The sequence below is a fragment of the Vombatus ursinus genome, unplaced genomic scaffold (assembly GCF_900497805.2).
Source record: "Vombatus ursinus unplaced genomic scaffold, bare-nosed wombat genome assembly UNPS02014926.1, whole genome shotgun sequence".
Lineage (NCBI taxonomy): Eukaryota > Metazoa > Chordata > Mammalia > Diprotodontia > Vombatidae > Vombatus > Vombatus ursinus.
In genome coordinates, this window is record NW_020954704.1 from 5,415,277 (window position 1) to 5,443,144 (window position 27,868).

The 27,868-nt window shown below is 39.6% G+C and overlaps 1 protein-coding gene across 2 annotated transcripts in view; it reads left to right on the forward strand.

Annotated features, from left to right (window-relative positions):
- Nucleotides 1–5,969: 5,969 nt before the first annotated feature.
- LOC114029312 (tripartite motif-containing protein 15-like) overlaps nucleotides 5,970–27,868 on the forward strand; it is a 28,812-nt gene continuing 6,913 nt past the window's right edge. Inside the window, exons 1-2 of one of the 2 annotated variants that reach the window (XM_027843679.1) lie at nucleotides 5,970–6,417; nucleotides 8,593–8,744. The gene's annotated coding sequence lies outside the window, so the exon portion shown is untranslated. The remainder of the gene's footprint in view (nucleotides 6,418–8,592; nucleotides 8,745–27,868) is intronic. The other variant, XM_027843680.1, reaches the window with a different exon arrangement.

The following is a 27,868-nucleotide window of genomic DNA, read 5'->3' on the forward strand; positions in this document are numbered from 1 at the left end:
CAAATATTGCTCAATATACTCCTCTCACAAGCCTCAGTATGTGGAGATCTAGCCACTTTCGTTCCTATACGATGAGATGGATATTTTAGGAAATGAAGCATAAGACAACCATCCTACAAGACTTTATGTATTCAGTGATTTGTAATTTTCTGCTTTTAAAACTGAACATTCTAAGTCTGAAGTCATATTGAATAGACTTGAGTTGATCTCTGGTTCTTTCTAGGATGAGCACATCAAGCCAGCTTGGTTAACAAGTTGGTCTTCTCACTTAAAGAACGGTTGACAATCTCAAATCACGTTCACATGGGTCAGGTCTGAGCTGAAGTTTATCTAAGTACATCAACTTCATTATCTATGAAGAATGAGTTCATTAAGCAAATTAATAGTGTAAACAAGAATTCCAGGAAAATGTTTAACCAACAAATAGTTTCCAGACACTTTAGTAGGAATCATTAGCAAACAATTAGTATAATGATTACAAATTAGTATTATACAGTCATAAAATTGGACTGGATTTCTGCTTGTCATTTACTAACTTGTATAACAATAACAATAATAAAAATAGCAGCTGCCTTCAATTACTCATGGACTTGATATGAATAAAACTATCATTCTTCCTAACTTGATAACTTGACTTTTCACTAATTCAGACTAGCTTTCCTTTTTTTTTTTTAAGCCAGGGAGATGTAACTATCACCACCGTGGGGTACCAAGGAAGCATTACTTGTCCTGTAGTGCCCTCTGCTGATAACAATCACAACATTACAAATTTCCAATAATGAGAATGATGTAGGGACCTAAGAACACTATCCTATTAAAAAGAAAAGGAGGGGCAGCTAGGTGGCGCAGTGAATAGAGCTCTGGCCTTGGAGTCAGGAGGACTTGAGTTCAAATCCAGCCTCAGACGCTTAACACTTACTAGCTGTGTGACCCTGGGCAAGTCACTTAACTCCAATCGCCTCACCATAAAGCAAAAAAAAAAAAAGAAAAGAAAAAGAAAAGGAAGAATCCTGCCTAACTCCAGAGTGCTATCCATGAATTAGATAAATGGAAGAGGAAGAAGAAGAGATAGGGATGAGTGGGGGCCTCCACAATGTCTCAAAGGAGAGCCACAGGAAAGCCCTGCCCCACCTCCCATTGTCACATCATTACTCCCACCAAATAAAGCATCAACTATTCACAGCTGTTGCCTTTTTTGTGGAAGAATATAAAACTATTACTTGATCACAGTATTTATAATAAGTAAACAATATATATTTGTATAACATTCCAATGACTACAACGGTTTTCTTGTTTCTCGTGTTTTGCCTGACTCCTGTGGAGCCAAGTGACCCAAACACTCAAAAGGCTGGTCCTACATGTTGAAGAGATGGGTTGGGATAAAGAAGGAATAACATGAACATCAAGAGCATAGAAGACTACATAATATGGGTAAGGTTGCTTCCCCATTTATGCCCATAGTTATGGAAATACAATACCCACAAATGCCTGTCCTTTGGGTAGAATATTTAAATTCCATCAGATGGAGATGTTACTACATGATTAAGAGAGGACCCTTTGGTTGGTAAAATAAGATGAGATACCCCTAATTTCTGAAGCAGGAAGTCCACATTTTTCTCTTTGAAAATCAAGGCCAAAATAGTTCTATTTTAACATTTTAGGTAAATGTTCAAGCAAACTCCGGTAGCATTTACTCATGCACATTTCTAACCAAGAACTGGGCAACATTAAGGATCAATATGTTGGACACACTGGGGAGTCTGCAAACAAGTATGGCCGCTCTGTCACAAGACCTGGCACATGGGGTTCTTGTCCACCCAAATCTGATCAATGAGGCTTTGGGGAGAAAGTTTTTTTTTTGATCCCTTTTGGATAAATGTGGAGTTGTCTCAGGTGTGTATTTGGGGTCACCTTTACATCCACAGGTAAGATGCTCACACTGCCAGTGCCTTTCACTACTACCCAGAGGACAACAATGAGAACGAATCTCAAACTATCAAGAAAATAGTACCTCTGCTTCTAGAATGAATGAATTTTCTTACCTTCACCCTCTACTGACCGAGGCCAGGAAGGTTTCTGGGTTTTTTCCTTTCTGTACTTTCTTGACACACCAGGCTGACCACTGTGAGTGCCATAGCTAGCCCATGTTAGGTGTATTCATGAGCAAGATGTTCAAACAAGACTGAGACCAAAGATTGCCAAACTCCTGCCCAGCCTTCTATCTTTAGATGGCTCTGGCCAAAGGTCCATTTTGCTTTCCCCTCCCTCCCACTCTTTAAGTCTGACCAGAATCACCATTGGCAATGAAAGAAAGCACTTCAGTGAGTTATTCCCACAAAGAGCTGACTGCCTTCATCTCTCTTCCTCCCTTCCTTCCAAGTCTCCCTTATCTACTATCCACAGGTCGTCTTCACAGACCTGTCCTGCCAAAGACTTCCACGCCACAGCAATGGAACTCCTCTTGGCCTTTTGAGGAGTTCAGGGATCTTTTGATATAAGGAGAACAAATATCTTGATCCCAATTTTCCCCAAGGTCACCCTATATTCCTAAGTATGACGGACACTGATGGCACCTTGGACTCTTGGTATGAATCCTTGCACGGCATCATAACTTCCAACAGAAAAATAATCTGAGTAGAACAAAGTCCAGTATCCACAGTATTCCCTGAGAGGATCATAAGTTCCATTATGAGAGTGGACTCAAATTCCAAGATAACTCAGTTGAAACCAAATAAAATTTGGTTATCCCTAGTTATTTGATTCCTCCCTTAATCTCTAGGGTGTGGGGTCTCTGTGTGTAGCCATGAAAAAACCTGCTAAATTATCTATTTTCCCACCAGGCTCAGTTTTTCTTCCTGGGCACCAAAGTACCTATTCTTCCCTGTTCCTACCACCTACCTATTCCCATTTCCAGTTGTCTGTTTTACCCAAGAAAGTTGCTACTTTCTCTTTAATACCTGTATTTATAACTCTTCAGGTAGATCCTCCCCTATAAATGGACCAACCTATCTTTAGCTTTCATATCTTTCCAGAATCCTTTAACAGATGCCAAAATGCTGGTCCTTTTAGTTCTGCAGTGAGGAAAACGGGGCAGAATTAATGATCTCTCTTCTAAAGTAGTAAAAATGAGATATGGAGGAAATGAACTTTGTGGTTCTTCAAGCAAGGTGGAGCTGGTAGGAGAACCCAATCTTCCTGAGTCCCAGTCCTCAGTATTGTTTAACTTCAGGCCTTTTTGGCAGGGTACCAGGCTCTATAGCTCACCAATAAAGTACCTGCTTCCACTTGCCACTTCAAATAAAACAAGGTATTTGTTATGAAATTTTTGCCTGGATAAATAACCATTAGTGTGGTTATATTTTTTAAAATGTTCATTTGGGGAATTTTAAATCTGGAATTGAATCTAAGGGAAACACTTTTAAGAATAGATAATCTATATTTTTATGTGATGAGAATAGAAACCACCTGAAGGTCCTTGTGTGGACCACTAACAGGCCACACAGACCATACTTTGAAAGCAGCTATCTTCTTGGACCAGGGCAAACTTTCTTGCTCTAGGTCACAGGGGTAGGTAGAATAGTCTGGTTAAAATTTGGTTCCCCTCTTTCATTCTTATAGCCAAGATTACACTGTTTCTTTCCTTCCTTTCTTTCTTTCTTTCTTTCTTTCTTTCTTTCTTTCTTTCTTTCTTTTTTGCGTGTGTGTAGACCTGTGATCTCATTGTGTAGGAGGCTTCCTTTTGGGGGAGAAAGGGGGATTCCCAGCCAATGTAAATCTGGGACTGTTCTGTAACATCGTCTTAGTACTGATAGATTAGGTGACTCACCTAGGACTTCACAGCCTGTGTCTGGCAGGGCTTGAACGTAGGTTCTCTCTCTAATCCACTATACCATGATTTTTATCTTCATAAAACCTCTGGGTTTCTATGCCTTTTCCAGTTATGTGTATATTTTTTTGTTTCCCCCCCCACTCACCCACCTCTGCCGCCTCTTTCAATTCCTATTTCTTATCCAAGATTTCACTCCAGACTTTCTTTACTTCCCGTTCTCAGTAGTAATTTCTGAGATTTCTATCTTAACTACAACAAAATCAGGAGATCTTTATACCCTCACTGTTGGGGAAAAAGTACTTAAGGGATTCTGTCTTTAAGTCCAAGGGAGGAGAGAAGATCTGATTCCTTCCCCCCCCCATGCATTCACAGAAATGAGATGTTGATGGAGTAACCAAGGTATTAACACCCAGTGATTCCTTTACCAAATATAAACAAATTTCTCTGAGTCAGAAGGAGCAATTCAGTGGGCTGGGCTCCCTCTCATATAAGGAAGGGACATTAAAGTCCTTTGTACCAGTTGTTGTTTGTCCTTTGTCCTGGAAGAAGACCATGACTTCAGGGAGGTGATGCCACGACATGCAAGTGAATTAGATTTAAGTAAGGGAGGGCTGTGCAAAGTCACCAGCCTCACTTTCACCTCCAGAGCCATCTGGGTCCAGTAACAAAATATAGATCAGGACAACTGGAGATGGCCCTAGCCAACACTTAACTTGCACTCCTGAGTCATACTGTTTGTGTTTATGTTCTTGTCACCAAAGAAACATTATATCCATTAAAAACATTTCTGGCTGAATGCTGTGAAGAAAGTATTTTCTCTATAAATAAATGTCTAGTATTATACTGGTTTATTGCCATCACTCTTTTGCTCTGATCAAACTCACTCATCTCATTCCATTATTCTGGTCCTAAGCAGGTAATCTCTTCCTCTTGGTGATTCTTGATCTAAAGAAATTGTGAAGTTCTGCCCTGAGGACATACTTTCAAGATTGACCTCCAAGGAATCCTATTTAAGGAAAGTGGCTGGTAGGACCTACCATTCTACAATACATCCTACCTTCCAGACAACACCATTTTCAAGGGTGGGATGGTTAGTCTAAGTTCTGGATAAGTTTATTTTACTTCTCCTCACATTTAGGGAACTACCTTACTCTTATGAACCCATACACTTGCCACAGTCCTGCCAGAGTCATTACTATTCAATGAGGGGCTTGACTTTCTCTAATCCAAAGCTATGCCTGCCTCTTCTGAGGCACTGACTTCATGGCTTAAATGATGTAATCAACCATTTCTATTTCAAATAGATCTCTGCTACTTCAGTCATATCTCAGATTTATCTTTTTTCTGTCAAATTGAGAGCCTACTCTATCATCAATGGCATAGCAAATTTATCTGCCTAGAGCTGCCTCATGCTCTCTATAGGTACCCTACAGAGCTCCCAAAGAAATTATCTCCCTAGTTCTAGTCTCAGACTCAAAACCTATGATCCTATGAAAAAAAGGTCAATTTGACCGCTCTATAGCATAAAAGATACTACCAATCTATAGGAAACCAGATTTACTATAGCTGCACTATTAGATGGTATACTGAGGAATCTGTAATAGTATATCACTATAGGCTAGCTAACTTTATACCCATGAAATTGGTACCTTATAGCCTTATAGCCCAAGAAATTTCTTTCCAGGGCCAGCATATCAGTTTTTCAAAGCACTACCCCTTCTGGTACCATGGACAGAGCTCTGCTCCTACAGGCAGAGAACTTGGGTTCAAAACCTACCCAGACACCTACTACCTATGACCTCGGACAAGTCACTTAACCCCCACCTCCCTTGACTTGAAGTTTTCTCATCTGTAAAATAGAGAGGTAAAAGAAGGCTATTCCTTCTAAATCTATGATTCTTTCCCCAATCTCCAGGGCTTCATCATGATCTGAAAAAATGGAGGACTTTTTGTATTTATGATCATACCCCCTACAGTTTTTCTTCCCCAGTTTTCAAGAACTGATGCAGTTTTATTTGCAGACAGGCTTCTTTTCTCCAGCTCTAAAGGAAACAAGTCACTGCAGAGCTGCAAAATGAAAACCGCAGAAACTGGCAGAAAAGAATGGTTTTCATTTGGCTTTGATTCAAGGACAGAAAGGCCCTGAGCAGTTTCTCTCTCAGACAAGCAGTTTAAATTACACTTGGGGGCAAGTTGAGGAGAACAACCAGCCAATAGCTTATGCTCTGAGCTGAAGAAAGTGAAACTTCCCCAGGACTATTGTTCCCTTTTGCTTTATAGCAGTGACAACCTCACATCCAGCTGTACCACTCAAAGAAGTCCCTTTGTCCCATCTGGCTTGAATCCTTCCAGTATCCAGTGATCAAAGACTATGGCCACAAGTTCTACTGGGCCTGCCGTGAGGAAAGTGAGGCTTCACAAATGTCTTGTGTCCTCAGCGTAGGCAGATCTTCTAGCTCGGGCGCTTCAAGGACTGTCAAGCACTTACAGTCATAGGAATCAGTGGAACCCCTCACCAGAGAAATTTCCAAAAATTACCTGAAGACACTGAAACCACATTTTGGAAGCAAAGGAGTTCCCCCTGCATGGTGAGCCCCCTTTCCCAGAAACACAAGTTATACATTGTGCTACCTAGTTATAAGGTTTCCTATAAGCTACAGAGTAAGTATTCTGATTCAAATAGGAAACCGTCCTTTCATTTTGGGGGACAACTTTGAGGGAATATACAAGAAAGAAAGGAGGGGGACATATTCAATGGAAACTTGTCTCATAAGCCATCAGCACCTTCAAGGCAGCTGAACTTTCTCTTTACAGAATCACTGTAAAATAATATGAGAGAACAACAACAAAAATAGTTTCATGAGTCAAGTACCTGAACCCAATGTAGTATGGCTTCCAAGAATGCTTGTCAGAGAAAGATAATGGGTAGTTCAGATTGGAGTCCAACCTGGTTACAGAGCTGCAAAAAAAACATAAGCTCATCCTGTAAAGTTTCTGAGGAAAGGATGGTTTGTTTTACAGCATGACTGTACTAGTTATATTTTTTCCATTAGAAACTAGACAGAAAAAACATCTTTTATGCTTGATCAGCAACAACAGAGCAGAGTTCCATGGACAGAGCACTGAACCCTTTAAGGAATCAGGCAGACACTTTCTTCCCAGATTCACAATTCGATATGCTCTATGACCACAAAATGTTAACTTCACCTTCTTTCCTCTTGTGGTAAATTCTCATTGCCTCCATCAGGACAGGGGTCTGCGAACCACTTGGAAATCATGTAAGCTTAATGCGAAGTACCCTACTGGTACCTTGTAGCCTTTCTATAACCTGGCCTAACTCCATCAAACCACATTATAGCTGAACCAGCACAGAAATGAGATTTGCCCAGCACAACTTCATCAGTCCTGCTCCTAGTGGGTAGAAAGTTGCAGAGGTCACAATGCCATTTTTGTGGTATCAGGACTTAGACATGGTGCTACATATACCAGACGTGGAGTGACATATACTGATGTCTCAGGACCCCTCTCCTTTATTAGGATATACTCTGCTGTAGTCTTTCACCCAGGGGAGGGCTTAGAGACATCATCAGTGATATATGGCTGGCTCCTCTTATGTACAGCTAAAATGGTATGATTTTTAAAATGCTAAAAGTTCTACCCAGCTCCTAAATTTCTGTCCTACTAAAATCCTACCAATAGAGTTACTCCTCCAGGTAACTCTCTGTTAAAATGCAAAATGTGTTGTCAGGAGATATATTAACTTATTAGAACTAATTATAAATATTAGCTGGTACCTCTGAGAAAGAGACAGGTCAATACTGAATGGTGAGAAACAGACCGGGAAAGTATGTGATTCTTCCAAGGAGGCCTAGTCTTAGGTATGGGTCAGTAGGTGAGTGTGCTGCAGTAAGAAGTTATGTGAAATAATAGAACAGGTCATGTATACCTTGAGGCAATGAAAAAAGGGGAACGGGGAGGGTCCCAAGGCATCTTCTGCTCACATCACAAGTTGTTTTGGTCACCCTCCCAAAAGAATTAACACAATGAAACCTCATCTCTGTGAGAGTTAATACCAGCACTCCACTTCTCACATTCACCAGCATCTTCTGTCTACCCGTACACCAAAAGAATAGAGGGGCAGGACCTTGAACAATGCGTCCTTTATATCACCCCAGCCCTTCAAGGTAATACTGTATTCTGATTCCCAAGTTTTAGTTCCATCAGGGAATTCAAACCTGTTCTCCAGGCCTTTAGTCTCAGAACCTCCTATTACCTACCAGCTACTCTTTCAAATTGGGAAGCATGAATGTAGCAGTATGAAATAGTGAAAGATCACTGGCATAGGAAGCTAGAGGACAATAGATTCAGTTCTTCCATTCAGCTGTGTGACTTTGGCCAAATCACTTCATCTAGCTGGTATTCAGTTTCGTCATCTGTAGAATGATGGTGTAGACTAGGCGACCACTAAAGTTCCTCCTAACTTAATGATTCTATATGATGATGTACTTATTTTAAACTGAATCTAAGTTGAGGCCAGTAAGCAGCACCCTGGCTTTTAGAAGTTCTCAAGGGGCAGCTAGGTGGCGCAGTGGATAGGGCACCGGCCCTGAAGTCAGGAGGACCTGAGTCCAAATCTGACCTCAGACCAAACACTTGACACTTACTAGCTGTGTGACCCTGGGCAAGTCACTTAACACCAATTGCCTAAAAAAAAAAGTTCTCAAAGCTGAAAATAGACTCCTAATCTATCTTTGTTTCTTTAGGAAGAAACTGAAAACCCTTTGGAGATGGTGAAGAAAAAGAGGGATACTGTTTGGGAACTTGAAGTCAGAGGAGTAAGGAAGAGCCAGGAACTACTGGTAGGAAGAGGGCATTCCTCAGCTGGTTTTCTCAGACATTCATCCTTAGTACAATAGTGAGTAGCACGTGCTCTCCAGGAAGAGAGTTTTATGCTTGGTAAAAAGTTCTTTCCAGTTTTGTGTGAAGTTGTTAAATTCAGTTGGACAAACATTTGTCAAATCTACATATATCTTTTTATATGAAAAAATAATTTATGAGTTTAACAGCCACCAGCAATTTAAATACTTCCATAAGCAGAAAAGAATAAGAGGCTTGCATAAAGAAACCATGATCTTACATGTAAAGATTGTTTTTTAACTTTGTCTCTATATGTATATCTATACAAACATATATATGTATACATATATATGGGCGGGGGTGTAGGTATACACACACACATATGGTAGTAACAAAATGGGTCCATTCATCCATGTCCCTTCTACGCTTATTTTGTTTTCTTATGTGTCTTGAAAAGACACATTTATTGTTTTTTGTGTTTTCACTCCCACCTCCCATTGACTTCCCCAAGTAGGAGCCTTCTCTTTTAATAAATTATGTATATAGTTGAGCAAAACAAATCAATGCATTGGCCATATCTGAGAATAGTGGATTATTACATATTATGTGTATAATGTTATATTAAAACATTATATACATATATTTGTTGTTGTTCAGTTGTTTCAGTCATGTGTTATTCTTTGTGATCCCATTTGAGGTTTTCTTGGCAGATACTAGAGAGGTTTGCCATTTCCTTCTCCAATATACATATATATATATTATATATAACTAATTGCTTATATGTTTTATGTAATATGTATTATATATTATTAATTATTCTGCATCTCAAGACCCTTTCTTAAGACATGAGAAGTGTATTCATGAAATAATTATTGTTTGCTGCTTTGATCAAAATTGAGGTTTTTCAAACTATTGTTATCATCACATAAACTGTCCTCCTAGTCCTACTCATTTCATTCTGTGACAATTTGTTCAAATTTTTCCATGTTTCTCTGAATTTATCATATTTTTCATTTCTTATGGTATAATAATACTCTTACTACATTCCTATACAACAACCTGTTCAGCCATTCCCCAAAAGTTTGGCACATATTTTGTTTTTAGTTGTTTGCTATTACAAAAAGTGTCATTGGAAAAATTCTTGTACATGTAGGTCCTTTCTCTTTATCCTTGGGATGGATGGCTAACCGAGTGGCATCACTAGGTCAAAGGTTAAGTACAGTTTAGTGACTTATCAGAAGTATATTAACATTACTTTTCACTTACATCCCTTCCAATAATTGTCCTCTCATCATCTTTGCCAAGCTGATGGGTACAAAGTGAAAACCTCAGAATCATTTTAACTTTCGTTTCTCTAATCATTAGTGATTTGAAGTGTTTTTCCATGTTTGTTTATGGGTATTTCTTTATTTGAGAATTGACTTATTCATATCCTTTGGCCATTTATCTAATAGAGAATAGCTCTTGTCCTCATATCTTTGTATCAATTCTTTATATAAGTTGAACATTGGACCTTTATTAGAGAAATCTGCTGAGTTTTTCCTAGTTGTTCCCCTTCTATTTATAAATGCATTTATTTTGCTTGTGCTGAAGCTTTTCAATTTTATGTAATCAAAATTTTCTATCTTACCTTTTTTGATCTATCTCTTGTTCAGGCAAACATTCTCTTTCATACACAGTTGTAAAAGATAGCTATTTCCTTTCTCTTTAATTTTTTTTATGGTATGAACTTTTGTATATGAGATCAATATTTCTTCAGAAACTCCAGTTCTGCTTGATTCACTGTTTGACCTCACAGGCAGCCTTGCCCCTTACCCCTAACCTTTACAAGTTCCTCTCTATGTATTGTCTTCCCCGAGCTTGCTTAGCACAGTACCTGCCTTTCTCTTTTTCCTTCGTTCGAATCCCCATCATTGATATGAGTTATCTCTACCTGAATGTTCCATGAGGCATCTTAAGTTCAATATGTCCAAAATAGAACTTATTATCTTCTCCTCAACTTTTACTCATTTTTATTTCTGTTCATGATATTACCATACCTCCAGGTACTCAGGTTTACAACCCCTGAGTCATCCTTGATTCTTCATGCTTCCTCATCCTCCATATCCAAAAATTTGCCCAGTCCTATCGATTAATTCTGCATCTACAACATCTCTTCTATATGTCCCCTCCATTCTCTACTCATAAAGCTACAATTCTAGTTCAGGCCCTCATCTTCCCTCGTCTAAAGGTTTTTGCAATAGCTTCCTAACTGATCTCCCTGCTTCTAATCTCTTTTCTCTCCAAACCATCCTCCACACAGGTGTCAAACTGATATTCCTTAAGTGCATTTCTGACCAAGACTCCCCTGCTCCAGAAATGTATGGTCTCTAGAGAAAAATACAAATTCCTCTGTTTGATTTAAAACTAATATACATTAGTTTCTCTCATATACCCTACGACATTACAGCCAAACTGGCCTGCTACACAACCCATCATCTCCTCTCTTCATGCATGGGCTATGCCAAATGCTAGATATGCTCTTCCTCTACATCTCCATCTCAAAGAATTCCGAGCTTCCTTTAAAGCACAGCTCAGGTGCCTTCGTACACGGTGTTTTCCCTTACAAGATGTAAGGCCCATGATGGCGGGGATATTTTGTTTTTTATTGTTATATCTCCAATGCCCCATACCTTGCACATAAAAGACATCGAATGCCTACTGAATTAAAGCTCATTCTATGTTCAAGGAACTATGATAGGTGCTGTAAATGCAAAAACAAAATAAACAACAGAGTAGACTCTTCCCTCAAGGACTACATAAAATATTCTACTCCATATTCCTCCCTAGAAGCATCTGCTTGCCAGTAATGTTTATTAAGGGCTTGTCCTATGTTAGCAAAAAGAAAGAACAATGAGGCTATCCATGAATAGAATGAGTTTGTAGTCTAATGAAGAAAACAGGACTATACCTGAAAAAGACAATTCAAAAACATGTATAAGCAAGTGCAAACCAATACAAATAGTTTGGAAATACAAGTAGTCAGGGCCTTTGACCACCCTATATTTCACTTTTCTGCTCATCTGATGGTACTCAAACCCAACTTTGCCTTGGGAAACCTTTGATCTACATTTTCATAGCCTCATGATCATTCATCATTTTGAGTCTTTCATCAATTTCTACTAGCTCCCTTGTAAACAAAGCATCCTCAGTCCGCTTTTCACCTATAACTGATATAGAAACACCATCTAGTGTCAAAAAAAGGCAACTCCAGACTATTTATGGAATAAGGAAAATCTGGCCTAGAATGTAGCTTCTAGGAACACAATGTCCTGAAAAACAAAGGCTGTAGTGTGTGGCCTTGTGTGTGTGAACATGCATGCATACATGTATGTGTATACTGGTATGCGTATAAGTGTGAAATTAGATGAAAAAAGAGTCTGAGAATCCCAAGTAGACTTTGGTAAAGAATGAGTTCTCTGGGAAATTATTGTTACTTTAATTGTTATTTGGTTAATACTAACTTTGCTCAGTATGTCTGACTTCATCATTAAGCAGGAACAAAATCAGACCTAAGTATCTGATTTGATACAAATGTGTATAAAGTTCCTATATAAGCACTTGAATAAATAGCGATTGATGAGTATATTTTTTAAAAAGCCAAATGTACACAAAGTACCATACAAACCCAAGTTCTGAAGTCCAATTCAGACATAGTGATGTTCATTAGTAAGTTCTAAAATACTCTTTCTATTCCTCTCCACTAAACAATCACAGTGTGATAATCATGGAAATATCACTGGACTAAGGCCCTGTCATCCTTTTAGTTACCCGGGTTAGCAAACTTGGAGTCATTCCTGACCCTTCCTTGTTCCTCATCCTCACCACCACCAATGCAGAATCAGTTGCCACGTCTTGTTGATTTTACAACCACAACGTACATCTCATCCATTTTCTTCTCTCCAAACACATAGTCACCACCTTAGTGCAGGTCCATATCACCTCTTTCTTGCCAAAACTCAAATAGAAACCGGGGCTACTACTCTATACATGAGGATCCCTGCAGGTGGCATGTTGACTTAGTCTTAAAAGGTAGTATTATTTATGTTTTATTGTATCTTTATTTATTTTGTTAAATATTTCCCAATTACATTTTAATCTGGTTCAGCCACATCTAGGGAGTGTTGTGGGATACATGTGGCAGCATGTTTGACACCTCTGCTTTAGGCTACTGGAGCAGCTTCCTAATTGTATTTCTGGCTTTTATCATCTCCCCTTTCCAATATATCCTCCACAAAACTGAGCCTTCTCCACCTCAATTCTTTTTTTTTTTTGCTTTTTGCTAGGCAATGGGGTTAAGTGACTTGCCTAGGGTCACACAGCTAGTAAGTGCCAGGTGTCTGAGGCTGGATTTGAACTCAGGTCCTTCTAACTCCAGGGCCAGTGCTCTATCTACTGCACCACCTAGCTGCCCCTCAATTCTTCTTAAAGCCCAAAGCTGACCTTGTTACTCCTGTACTCAAGAACTTTCAGAGCTTCCTTGTCATTTATAGGTTAAAATACAAAATCCTGAGTCAGCTTGGCATTTCAAAGACCATTGCACGCTTTATGAGGTTTATGTAACATTGTGCCCCGTTAGGAAGAGGGAACCCATTACTTCCTGAGACAGCCTATTCCAGTTTGGTACAGTAATAACTGTTCCAAACTGGAGAGTTTTTCCTGATATCAAGCCTACATGTGCCTCTTGTAACTTCCAAAACATAGCTTCCGATTCTGCCCTCTAAGGCCATACAGAACAAGTACAATTCCTTACACATGAATGGCAGCCCTTCAAACACTTGAACATAACTATCACCCACTCTTGATGGTGACTTATGCCACCCCTGAGTATGCTCTTCTCCAGGATAAACATCCCCAGGCCCTTCACCTAGCCTTACATGGCAGGGAAGTAGGCCTTTGCCATTTGCCATGTCTTCCTGAGTCTGTTTTGTCTTTGCATCCCTAACACCTAGTAGGTCAACAAGCATTAAGCAACTGCTATGTGTCAAGTACTATGCTAAGTCTGAAGAATTTAAAAAAAAGATGCAAAAACAGTCCTTGCTCTCAATATTATAGTCTAATGATTAGATGAATTGGATAGGAATTAGGTAACCTGGAAGCTACTCCTAGTTTTGCCATTAACTATATGATTTGGGCAAATTACTTTATTTTTCTGACCTTAGTTTCCACATTTGACAGATGAGGAAGTTGGACTAAATGGAATCAAGTAGAGTGAAATACAAATCTAGCCTCAGACACTTACTAGATGTGTGACCCTGGGCAAATCACTTTATCTCTGCCTCAGTTTTCTTATCTGTAAAACAGGGACAATAATAGTACCTATCTCCCAGGTTTGTTGTGAGGATCGCATGAGATGATATTTGTAAAGTGCTAAGCACAATACTTGGCACATAGTAAGCACTATCTACATGTTAGGAGTACGTACGTGCACACACATACACACAATACATACACACACATATATGTATTTATATATATTTAAAATTCTATGACTCTTATACATACTGAGTGCCTATTATATGCAAAACACTATGCTAAAGGCTGGGACTACAGAGAGATATGACTTGATCCCTGAATGTAAGGAGTTTGTAACATATTGCATTTTAAATTGAACTATAATCCCATATTGGCAGCAGGGATGCTGGGATCTATACTTTTTCCCAATTATAAGGAAAGATGGAAACCCGGGAATTTCGGGGCTCCATAGGGTCCTCCCTGCAGGGAGGGTTCGGGGCTACTAGGGCTACAGATGCATGCATAGTGGGAGCTGATAGTAAGGAAAAGTGAGGCTACCTGGATGGTCAACAGTATCAAATATATTTATGAGTAGGGGAGCCTTGTCTGCTTTGTTGATCTACGTTGTTCAGAAATGGAAGGAATTAGTTGCTAGCAGGTTTCTATTGCCAGCAACAAAGAATGTAAGGTAACGAGGAATATAATGGAAAGATGTTTTTAAAACAAATATTTAATCACTTGTATCCTTAGAACATTGCATGACACATAATAGGCACTTACCAAATGATTGTTGATTGATCCTCCTGGACAGAATTTTCTGTTTGCCTGAATGTGCCTGTCTCTCTGTGTCTGTGACCTAGCGAATTTATCAGTTCTCTACTTCCTCCACACTCCCCTGCCATCATAATCCTTTAAGGTTCATGATCTTTTTAAACCTGGTTTATTTACTCTCCATACTTTCATAATGAGTTGTATGTCCAGACAAAGATAAGCTTATTTTCACTGCATTATGAGCAAATTTGTTATAGAGGCATGGATAAGAAAAGAAAATCAAGGGTGGAAAGGACACAAGTGAGACCAATTGCCCTGGACACCAAAAGATTGTGTTAAGTCTCTGTTGACATAAAGGAGACTTCAAAAGAAATCATTTATTATTTGATTAAAGTGTCACTTTTTACCTCCATTAACATAGCTAATCAACAAGTGATTTACAAACAGTCCCAGACTTACAAACTCTATACTTCTAGATAGTCATTTACATATGAACCTAATTAGTAGATGATGGAAATGGTATGGATATAGTTTACCTAGATTTTAGGAAAGCCATAGATAAAATATCTCATGCTACTCTTACCGAAAAGATGGAGAGATACGGATTAAACAATAACACAATCAGATACATAAAAAACTGATTAGATGGCCAGACTTAGAGTTGTTGCTAATGGTTCAACGTCAGCATGACAGGTTTCCAGTGGTTTGGCCCTATGCTGTTTAACATTTTTACCAATGATGTATATAAAGATATAGGTAGCATGTTCATCAAATTTGCAGATGAAATAAATCTGGGAGTGATAGCTAACATAGTGGATGACAGAATCAGGATCCAAAAGGAGCTTGACAAACTAAGAGCATTGGGCTGAATTTAACAATATGAAATTTAATAGGGATAAATGTAAAGTCACGCACTTGAGTACAAAGAATCAACTACATAAGTATAATAAGATGGGGGAGGCATAGATAGATGGAAGAAATTAGGTCCGGACCAAAAATAAACGAAACCCTCAATAACAATTATAACACATTTATCTACTGATTAAAGTTTTATAAATTAGTAACCTTGTGGTGTAATCCCCATTTTACAGAGTAAACGGCAACTCTGTAAATGACTGTTTTGGCCTTTCTTTGCATATCCATCATTTAGCACAGTGCCTAACACATAAATATTTAATAAATGCTTGTTGACTATTGATTGACTTTTTGAATAAGGAGGAGTATGTTAAGATCATAAAAAATTCCAGAGCTATCTCTCTAATAACCCTCTGCTTATTCAGATAAGCAGGGAGATTTATGCACACTGGATGTGTTCACCACTGACAGGGAGGATGTTTCTCTGCACAACTTTTAACCTTTAGAAGGTGAGGTCCTCTAAGTGTTTCTTTTTGCAGATGTTATTGTCATGAATTCATGAAACTCCTAAAAGTTATTCAATGGTCCTCTTTATTGAAATTCATGATTACTCAAAAGAAGTTGATTTTTCATATAGGAAAAACTAAATAGGTGGAAAATACTTTTTGTACAAACAATGAAATGCAATTGGTTCAGTTCATTGAGCTGGGACATATACTTAGGGCAGACACTGGGCCCAGAAATGAAGAGAAAGAAGAAAGTGATCTGGATTGTATTTTTAAAACTGCACAGTGCTTTTAATGAGACCAAGCTATTCTACGGCACAAAGATTTGTCTCTTAATCAGTTAATTAAGACCAATCGTTTAAACACAAATGTTCTTCAGCAATTCTATATGGTTGCAAATCTTGGAATACCACAATCTCCAAAAGATTTTACCTGGGCTCATTTTCCTCTGTAGAATTTTAGGCCATGGGATATGCTGCCTTTCTACCTAATAGCCTAAAATTATTACAACACTATAATATTTTCATATTTCCATTCTTTGTTTAAAAATTAATGTTTTTATTAATATGAACAGTTGTTGGGAATGGCCTGACTCAGGCCAGCCTTCTATTCATTTAGGTTTAGTTTGCAGATGAAATGAATCACTCATTTGACAGTTAACAAAAAGAGGTTTACTTAGCCGTAACATAGAAAGGATATTCAACAAGGATACTCCAGTATTTAGCTTGGGTAGAAACAGCCCTTCTTTGTCTCTATATGGAAACATATCTCATCATCAGGGCAGGGTGTGATGGTCTTGGGATAGCCACCAAGTCTGAAAGACCCTGACTCCAATTAGGTAGGTCTTTTATGCCCTTAGTGGACCAATACTACAAGAGATTATCAGGAAGATGGCTAGGGATGGTACAGCTTGAGTCCTAGCTTCCTGGGACAATCCAATCCTAGGAACAAGATCATCGACTTTCAAGGGAAGTCTGGCCTAACTCATGTTGGAGGTCCCAATGGTTTAAACATTTTTCTCTTTATTAAGTTAAGGTGACCTTCGTCATCATTGTTTGTTTAGAAAAAAATGGGCTCCAGCACACGTGTTCATCTATCTTAGACTTAGAGCTTCCTTTCTGTTTGCTTGTATATAAGGAAAAAACTACTTATTCCACTAAAGCACTGAATGATTAATATATTTATCTGGGAAATCCATTCATAATTTATTATTTGTTATTTAAAGAGACTTGAATAAACTAGTCTGCTAAAAAAGAATCAGGGGAATTATACAGCAATATCATTGAGAAAATTTATGATCAGAGAAGAAGGTGGGGCTGGCTCTGTAAGAAGAGCAAGGAATAAGAGATAGGAAGGCTAAATGTTTTATCAGTGCCTATGGAATGTAAAAACACCAAAACTCAACAACTTGTTTGTGAGGAGCACACTTAAAATAAAGCCCCTACAATATTGATCATTTCTGTTTTTTATCATCTTTACTAATTTGCTGGGATGTGAGGTGAGTTAAAACACACACAGTTAAATAAGATTATTTTAAAAATTCAGGGCAGCTAGGTAGCACAGTGGATAGAGCACCAGCCCTGAAGTCAGGAGGACCTGAGTTCAAATCCGGCCTCAGACACACATAACACTTACCGGCTGTGTGACCCTTGGCAAGTCACTTAACCCCATTGCCTAGCCAAAAAACAAACAAACAAAAAATGTAAACAAAAATTCAGCTGATTGACAATTATATGAAACTATGTTCTAAGTCACTAATAATAGAAATGAAAATTTAAACAACTCTAAGGCTTCACTTCACAATTCAGCAAACTAAGATGACCACCCACCACCACCACCACCACAACAACAACAGAAAAAGTCAGTGTTGGAGGGGTTATTAGAAAGATAGGCTCATTTGAGTAGGGCCTGTAGGTAGAGCTAGGAATTGGTCTATCCATTCTGGAAAACAATTTGGAACCATGTGAGAAAACTGACTAAACTTTATGCCCTTTGACCCAACGCCACCTCTCTCAAGCATATATCCCAAGGAGATTGATGACAAAAAGTTCCCATATATAATAAAATACTCAAAGCAGCACTCTTTCTGCAAGAAGGGGGGGGGTATTGGTGTCTTTCAATTGGGGAATGGATGAACAAATTATGGTACATGAACGTAATAGAATATTATTGTACTATAAGGAACAAACAAAAAAAAAGAAACAACGAATACGTCATTTCTTATTATTCTTCCTGAAACACCAGTCTGACCATGTCACCACTACTCCAGCCTACTCCCATTCAGTAAACTCCAATGACTCCCTATAGCCTACAGGATCAAATATAAAATCCTCTGTTTAGTATTCAAAGCCCTTCATAACTTGCCCCCCTCCTACCTTTCCAATCCTCTTATATACCTTATTCACTTCCATGTGCTACTCTCTGATATAGTGGCACTGGCCTTTGTTCTTGTTCCTCCAAAAGTCACTGCATCCCTTTATTCCAGGCATTTTCATTGGCTGTCCCCGCCATGCCTGGAATTCTTTGCTTCTTCACTGCTTTCTGGGTTCTCTTGGCTTGTTCAAAGTCTCAGATAAAATTCCACCTTGTACAAGAAGCCTTTCTTGATCCTCCTTTAAGCTACTGACTTCCCTCTAGGATGCATTCTGTAACTCCAATGTATTCTGTATCTACCTTGTTTGTACATGGTTGTCTTCATGTTATCTCCCCTTCTTATTAGACTAGCATGTCTTAAGTGACTAATAAATGCTTACTGACTTGTGGACAATATGAAGAGTTCTAAGAAACTTGGGAAGACTTTTATGAATTGTTGCGGAATGAAGTAAGTGGAGCCAAGAGAGCAATATATACAATGACAATGACAATGACATAAAGGAAAATTACACTAAAAGATATCAGAAATCAGATTACTGCAATGACAAATCTAAACTCCAGAAGGCTGATGATGAAACTTAGCTCTCTTAGGTAGACAGGTGTTAGACTACAAGCATAGGATGAGGCAAATGGAGTCAGATATGTTCAATATGTCAGTTTGACCTCCTTAACTGTGCTTTGTTTTTGTAAACAGTATTTTATTTTTTCCTATTATATGTAAAGATAGTTTTTTTTCTTTTTTTTTGGCAGGGGGGCTAGGCAATGGGGTTAAATGACTTGCCCAGGGTCACATAGCTAGGAAATATTATGTGTCTGAGGCAGGATTTGAACTCAGGTCCTCCTGACTCCAAGGCCAGTGCTCTATCCACTGCGCCACTTAGCTGCCCCTAAAGATAGTTTTCAACATTCATTTTTATAAGATTTTGAATTCCAAATTGTTCCCCTCTCACCTCCCCAAGACGGTAAGCAATCTGGTATAGGTCATATATGTGCAATCATTTAACTATGCTTTCTTATAAGGGAAAGTTGTAGTGGGAGAGTGGTATCGGGAAATTATAGCAATGTAGAAAGAAAAACATCAATAAAACAAAAAAGGTAAGTAGAACAATACAGAAGATCTTCAATTGGTTAGCTGAATTCTTTTTAGAGGATCAAGAACATGGATAAGGATAGCATAGTATGAGAAGGTCAACTAGTTAACTACCATTTATTAAGCACCTACTAAGTGCCAGGAGGGGCAACTAGATGGCATAGTAGATAAAGTACCAGGCCTGGAGTCAGGAAGACTTCTTCCTGAGTTCAAATCTGGCCTCAGACACTTACCAGCTGAGTTTCCCTGGGCAAGTCACTTAACCTTGTTTACCTCAGTTTTCTCATCTGTAAAATGAGCTGAAGAAAATGGCAAACCACTCCAGTATCTCTGCTAAGAAAACCCCAAATGGAGTCACAAAGAGGTGAACACAACTGAGACAAATGAACAACAACAAAAATGCCAGGCACTGTGCTAAGGACTGGGGATACAAAAAAATGCAAAACCAAAGACAGCCTCTGCTCTCAGGGAGCTCAGAGTCTAATGGGAAAGACAATATCCAAATAGTTATGTGCAAACAAGATTATCTACAGGATAAATTTGTGATAGTCTTGGAGGGAAGGCACCAAGATTAAGGAGGACTGAGAAAGCCTTCTTACAGAAAATGAGACATGAAGGAAATCAGGGAAGCCAAGAGATGAAGATGAAGAGGAAAAGAATTCCAGCCATGAGGAAGAGCCAGCAAAAACACTTGGTGAAGAGATGAAGCATTCTGTTCCAGGAACAACAAAGAGGCCACTGGATCTCAGAGTACAGAAGGCAAGAATAAGATGTAAGAAGACTGGAAAGGGAAGAAGGGACCAGGTTATGAGGGGCTTTGGATATTTGATCTTGGAAGTGAAAGGGAACCATTAGAGTTTATTAAATATAGGGCAGGGGCAGCTAGGTGGTGCAGTAGATAGAGCTCTGGCCTTGGAGTCAGGAGGACCTGAGTTCAAATCCAGCCTCAGATACTTGAAACTTACTTACTAGCTGTGTGACCCAGGGCAAGTCACTTAACCCCAATTGCCTCACCAAAAAGAAAAATAAATAAATGAACGAATGAATGAATAAATAAATAAATAAAGGGCAGCATAGTCAGACCTGCATTTTTGGAACATCAGTTTGATAAATGAGTGAAGGATTAGACTAGGGAGAGACCTAAGGCAGGGACAGCAACCAGTAGGCTATTGCAATAGTCCAAGTGTGAAGTGTGAGGCCTAGACCAGAGTCTAGGCAGTTTCAGAGGAGGAAAGGGTTGAGCATAGGAAAGATACAAAGGTAGAAATGATAAGACTTGACAAGTGATGGGAAAGGGAGGTAAGAAAGAATGAGAAGTCAAGGATAATAGTACAAGCTTGGATGACCAGGAGGATAGTGGTGTCCTTGACAAAAATAGGGAAGTTAGGAAGAGGGGCTTGGGAGGGAAAGATAACGAGTGCAGTTTTAGTCATGCTGAGTTTAAGATATCTATGGGACACCCAGTTTGAGATGTCCAATAGGCAGGTGGAAATAAGAGAATGGAAACTGGGAGAGAGTTTAGGGATGGACAAGTAGATCTGAGAGCAATCTTCATAGAGATGTCAATTTTATACCATGGGAGCTGATGAGATCATCACATGAAATAGCACATGTATGAAGAAGAGAAGAGGGTCCAGGTAATGCCTTGGGGGACATGGGGACACCGATGGTTAGCAGGTATGATTTAGATAAAGATTCAGCAAAGGATACAAAGGGCAGCTAGGGGGTGTAGTGAATAGAAGGCTGGGCCTAGAGTCAGGAAGACCTGAGTCCAATCCAGGCTCAGATACTTACTGCTATGTGACCTTGGGCAAGTCAGTTAACCCTGTTTGCTTCAATTTCCTCATCTGTAAAATGAGCTAGAGAAGGAAATAGTAAACCACTCCAGTATCTTTACCAAGAAAACCCCAAAAAGGGGTTTGCAGAGTTGGACACAATGGAAAACAACTAAACAACAACAAAGAAAACCAAAGGAGTGGTCAGACATGTAAGTGTAGAACCAATAGAGAACAGAATCATAAAAATTTAGAGAGAAAAGACTATCAGAAGATGGCTGCAGAGAGGTCAAGAAGAAATTAGATCAATCAACAAATATTTCTTGAATATCTTCTTGGTGCCCAACAATGTGTTAGGTTGTTATGGGGAACCCAGATGAAACAGAATATGATATGTTATGCATGTAGTCAAAGCATGTGAATAGAGATGTCTTGCCCTGTGAAGCTACATTAAAAGGGGGAAGGGAATGAGAGTTCTTCTGTATTGTCCTTCTGGTGGGACCACATCTGGTTTAAGAAGGATAAGGATTAAAAAAAGGCCATTAGACTTGGCAATCAGGAGATCATTATTAACTTGAATGAGGAGATCAGAAGCCAGACTGCAAAGAGTTAATAAGAAAGTGAGAGAAAAGGGACAGGAGACACCTATTTAGGTGGACTCCCCAAGGAGTTTAGCCATAAAAAGACTTCTTCAGAGTCATACAGCCAATATGTGTCAGAAGCTGGACTAAAACCCGTGTCTCAGTAAGTCCAAGGCCAGGTGTCTATTCACTACACTACATTGTATCCCTTTTGGGGGTCTAAAATCTGCTAATCTGCAACTTCAATCCACTAGTCCTAGTTCTGCCCATTGAGACTGAACAGAACAAACCTAATGCTGCTTCCACAAGACAGCCCTCCAGATATCTGAAGAATAGCTTTCACATTCTCCCTTAAGTCTTCTCTTCTCCAGGAAAAGCATCTGATTTCCTTCAACTGATCCTCACATAGCTTTATCCTGAAGCCCTTCACCATTTTAGTCACTCGCTGAACTTTCTCCAACTTATGAATGTTCTTCATAAAATGTGGCACCCAGAACTGAACATGACATTCCAGATGTGGTCCCACCAGAGGGCCAATACAGAAGAACTCTCCTCCTAGACACTTTGTCGCTCTTGATGTAGCCTGACAGGGTAAGACATCGCTATTCGCATACTTTAACTACATGCATGACATATCATATTCTGCTTCTCCTGGGTTCCCCATAACAACCTAACACATTGTTGGGCACAAAGAAGGTACTCAAGAAATACTTGATGACTGATTTAATTCATAATATTGGAAACTTAAGAGACTTGGGTCCTATTGCTGGCTTATTCTACAGATTGCCCAGTAACTTGAATAAGTCATAGGTTCTCTTGGCTACCATTCACACATCTATAAACTAGATATAATGCAGGAAATAGGGAAAAGAGGGAGGGAAGGGAGAGAGAAAGGAAGGCAAGAAAGGAAGGAAGAAAAAAAGAAAAATAAAGGAAGGAAGGAAGAAAGAAAAGAGAGAAGGAAGAATTTAAGTGCCTACTATATGCCAAGCACTGTGCTAAGCAGCTGCCTTACCTACTTACAGCTAGATTAATACTTGGTGAATAAAAATTTCTGAGGGCTATATTAAGAGACAGTCATTGAGAATTCACTGTGCACATGGCACCATAGGTATGATGACTAAATACAGATTGTGATTGTAAAGGGACCTGGAAACCATGTCACATGAGCACATCATTTTCTGGTTTCAAGGGAACTGGTGATGTTCAAGAGAGTAGACTAAGGGAAGACAGACATGAAAGTAGCCTTTCAAGTATTTAAGAAGATATCACATGGAATTTATTAAACCTACTATGTACTAGGCACCAAGGATACAAAGAATGAAAGAATGCCTCTCAAGTCTGTTGCTCCAGACAGCAGAGCTAGGACCGATGTGTGGGAGTTAGAAGATGGCAAGATTTCAACTCAATCCAGTGAAGAACTTCTTGACAATTAGAGCTGGCCAAGATGATGGAACAGGAAATCCCATAAATTTGTGAACTCCTTGAAAATTTTCAACACCATGTATTTGGAGTGTTTATAGAGGAGACTGCAGAATGGAAGGGATGTTGGATTAGACGATCTATTGGGTCATTTCCAATTCTAAAGCTATACGATTATTCAAATCACATTACTCAGCTTCATCGAATTCACAATTTAAGAAGGACACATTGATACAGAAAAAAAAAAAGAGAGAACAGACACAAGCAACAAAGCAAACACTAACTCCCACACTCTCTAGAGTGATGAGATCCACATCTCCATTTTTTAAAAAATTGCATGATGTGTCCCAACTTCCTCAAAGCCTATATGAAAAACTTTTCATACTCCATCCATTGTCTTTCCTTTCTCGGCTTTAGTAATGCTTCCCTCCCCTCCCCTCCCTTCCTCTCTCCTCCCCTCCCCTCCCCTCCCCTCCCCTCCTTCCCTGCCCTCCCCTTCCTTTCCCTTCCCTTCTCTATACTCTTGCCTAATTGGCCCTACTTCAAGCCTCTCCCCACTCCAATCCTTTCTCCACACAGCTGAAATAGTGTTTTTCCTTAAGCACAAATCTGACCATGATGTTTCTCTACTCAGTAAGTTCCAGTAACTTTTTGTTGCCTCTAGGGTAAAATATAGATTCCTATTGTTAGAAGACCATATCCAACCTATCTTTCCAGCTTCATTATACATTACTATACACTATAGTCTAGCCAAACTGATCTTGTCTCTATTCCTCACACATCCTCATCTGCCATCTCCATGCTTGGAATTAACTCTCTCTTCACCTCTGTTGCATAAAATCCCTCTCTTCCTTCAAGACACCTCAAGCACCACCCTTCCCAATCTTCCCACTTTTCCAGTGCCCTTCTTCCTAAATTATGCTGCATTTGTTTTGCATTCATTCTATAAATTCTTTCATATGTACTTGTTTCCCCTGATAGAAAGGAAGAAGAGTTCTTTTGACAGTAGGGATGGGGGAGCCAAGATGGCGGAGTAAAAGCTCCCCCAAAACTCCTCCAAATACCTGTAAAAAATGGCTCTAAACAAATTCTAGAGCAGTAAAACCCACAAAAAGACAAAGTGAAACAAATTTCCAACCCAAGACAACCTGGATGGTTGATTGGAAAGGTCTATTGCTCCAGGCTGGGAGAGGAGCACAGTTCAGCATGGGCCATGAAGACAAAAACCAGGCCTCAGTGAACCCGGAGCAGTCCTCAGGGGATTGAATCAAAGGGAGCTGTGGCGGTTTCCAGGCTTCTCAACCCACAAATGCCAAAGACAACTTAGAAAGTCAGTAGGAAAAGTCTGTCTGACCATGGTGAGAAAGGAGCTCAGTCTGTCCCTAGTCCCAGCACAGCCCCCTGGTTGCTTCCAGAGCTCTTAGCCCACAGACGAAGAGGGGATCGAGCTTCTGATCAGAGGGAGATTACAGGGATCTCTTTGCCGGCACTGAGGCAGGATTTTCTTGCTTTGCCCATGCTTGGACCTGGGTCACAGTTCTGGGTGGTAGTCCTGGGGTGAGGAGGAGCACTGGAATGGTAGAGCTTGTAGTGTGGTGGAGAGGGAAGCCTCTTCACAGTTCCAAGGCAGAAGAGAGTGCTTGTAGTCAATCACAGACCAGAGCCTAGGCCAGGATAGAAGTAAACACCTCACCCTTGATTGTACCACCTTGGAGAGTAGGGATGGTTTCATTTATTTATATTTTTGTCCTTAGCACCTGGCACATACTGGCACATAGGCTATTAGTAAATATTTGTTGATTGATCATGTCCCATGGGTTCAATTATCACCTCTATGCAAATAATAATAATAATAATAATAATAATAATAATAATAATATTAGATAGCATTTATATGCTGCTTTAAGGTTTGCAAAGCACTTTACATATGTTATCTCATTTGCTTCTCACATCCTACCTAAGAAGCAGGTACCATTATTATCCCCATTTTACTGAGGTTGAGAAAGGTCAAGTCAGGGTCACACAAAATACTAAGCATCTAAGGCAGGATTTGAATTCAGGTCTTCTGAGCACTAATCTTGTATCTTGAACTGCCTGCCGGATATCTCTACCTGGATGTTGGATAGACATCTTAAACTTAGTTGCAAAACAAAACCCCTTTCTCTACCTTACCAAAAAACAAACAAACAAACCTCAAAACAATAACAAAAAATAGCCTTTCTGCTAAACTTCCCTGTGTCTTGCTGAGGATGTTACCACCTTTCCAGTCACCTAGGATAACAACCTTAGAGCCATCCCTGACTCTTCATCCTCCCTCACCCTTGTCTTGTCAGCTCTGCATCTCTCCTGGCCATCCCCCTCTCTCCAGTCACACAGCCATCACCTTGCTTCAGATTTAGTTCATTAAATATACCATGGCTACGATAGTTTCCCAATTGTTCTCCATGCTTCAAACCTTTCTTAGACACACAGGTGCCAAAACAGTATTTGTAAAGCACAGGTGTAACCATGATACCCGTTTGCTCAAAAAGACTTCAGGAAATAGTTACATGCCCTTAAGACGAAATGCAAACTCTTTTGCTTGGCATTTAAAGCCTTTCAGTCTGGCTTCAACCTACCTTTCCAGGCTTCCTTCACATTACTTCCCTTCATGAACTCATCTTTCCAGCTAAACTGGTCTATGTGCTATTTTCCCAACTCATTGTTTCTTTTCTGGCCTTTGCAGTCCATCCTTCATACATGGAAAACACTTTTTCTCACTAGCTCCTATGGGAAACCTTTCTATATCCCTCAAGTTGTTAGTGTCCTCTCTTTCTTCAAATTAAGCTATGTTTACTCCTGATAATGCTGTGGACTGGCTGTGTACCTAAACCATCTACAGACAGAAAGCAAGTTGTCACCTTATTAATTAACCAACAAGGGACTGTAGTATAGACATTAACCACCAGGTGGCAATACACTCAAGTCACCATCCAAGTGGTTTCATCCAAACAGGTCCAATGCACCAATGTGCACTTCCAACAAAGGCATTTACCAGAGGGTGCTCAAGCCTATGAACTCTTGCAGTACTTACTCCTTTTCATCCCCCTGATTTCCCAGTGCTTATGTTAGGGAAAGTGTACTGTTCCCAATTCAATACTGATGTAGAGGTATGAAAAGAAAATGGAATATAGCTCTGAGATGTCAAAATCATGGAAATCTCAATACGGTTCTAGTCCCCATCACCGTTTACCTGGAAAATTTCTCCCTCTCTGTTAACCAACTTTGTTCATTAGATCATAAGACTCTTCAGTGGCAATATGTTTTGTTACAGTGAAGTAAAAACTATTAAAAATTAGTTTTTAAGCCCAATCATTTTCCCCAAACCTCATTCCAGCTGGTAGATTGTGGGAAAGATCTAGGGAAGGGGTTGCTTGGTTGGAACCCTCTAGGATCAGCTCTTTGAACAATTGTGGAAAATAGGGATTCCAAAGTATCTCCTAGCAGTTTTGGGCTTTGCTGGTCCAGTCCTGCTCCATTTCAGCCTTGGCTCACCACCCACTGCTCTATCTTGCCATCACAACATCTTGGTCTGTGTCTTCCCCAGAATCTTTACCTCAGTCACTACAGCTCTGGAGATCTGTTACAGATCTATTTTTACCAAGCTTAAATTAAACGAAAACAACAGCAACTTCAACATCAAATGGCCAGGGGCAGCTACCCCTGTAGTCAGTTCCCCATCTCTCCCTTTCTGTTCCCATGTTCTCTGTGCTAAGGTTGGAAGGAATGGTGGATCAGCAATGCTTTTCAAAGGAGAAACCCCCCCCCCCGCACTCCCACCCTCATTTCTGCCACCTCCCCCACCCTCCACACACCACCACACACACACACACACACACACACACACACACACCCACCACCACCACTCCCCCACTCCCCACTCCAGAAGGCAAGGGGGAAAGGTCAAATTGCATAACTGCATGCAAAATTTCACTCCATCTCCCAGGCTCTCACATGACTGCATCCCTGTCCTGGGCATGCAGAGTCCTACTTCCAGTGCCTTCTGATTTAGTTTTTCCTGTTGCAGGTCCCTCTGAATCCCACAGGGATGAAACATGTTTCAGACTCTACCTCATACTTCTCTGTTTGAAGTATGTCCCCCAGTAGAATGTAAGACAGGGATGTGGGCAGGGACTGGTTTTTGTCTTTGTACCATCAATGTCTAGCATAATGCTTTTGCACATAATAGGCAAATGTTTGTTTAATTGAATTCAGTATTTTTTTAAAAATCAAAGAGAACTAAATTTCATAAATAACTAGAAACATTCTGGGAATGTTATAAAAGCAGGGTTAGGCATCACTGCTAAAGGCAGACATTACCTAATGTTTATACATTTGAAGTTTTACATATTTTTAAAAGGATCAAATGTTTTGCTTCAGAAAGTCCTATCTTATGTAATAATGGTACTGTAGTATTAGGGGAAAGAAGACTTACAATATGATGTTATTTATGTGTGATAATAAAAAAGGGTTCATTCATTTTGGGTGGAGTTTTT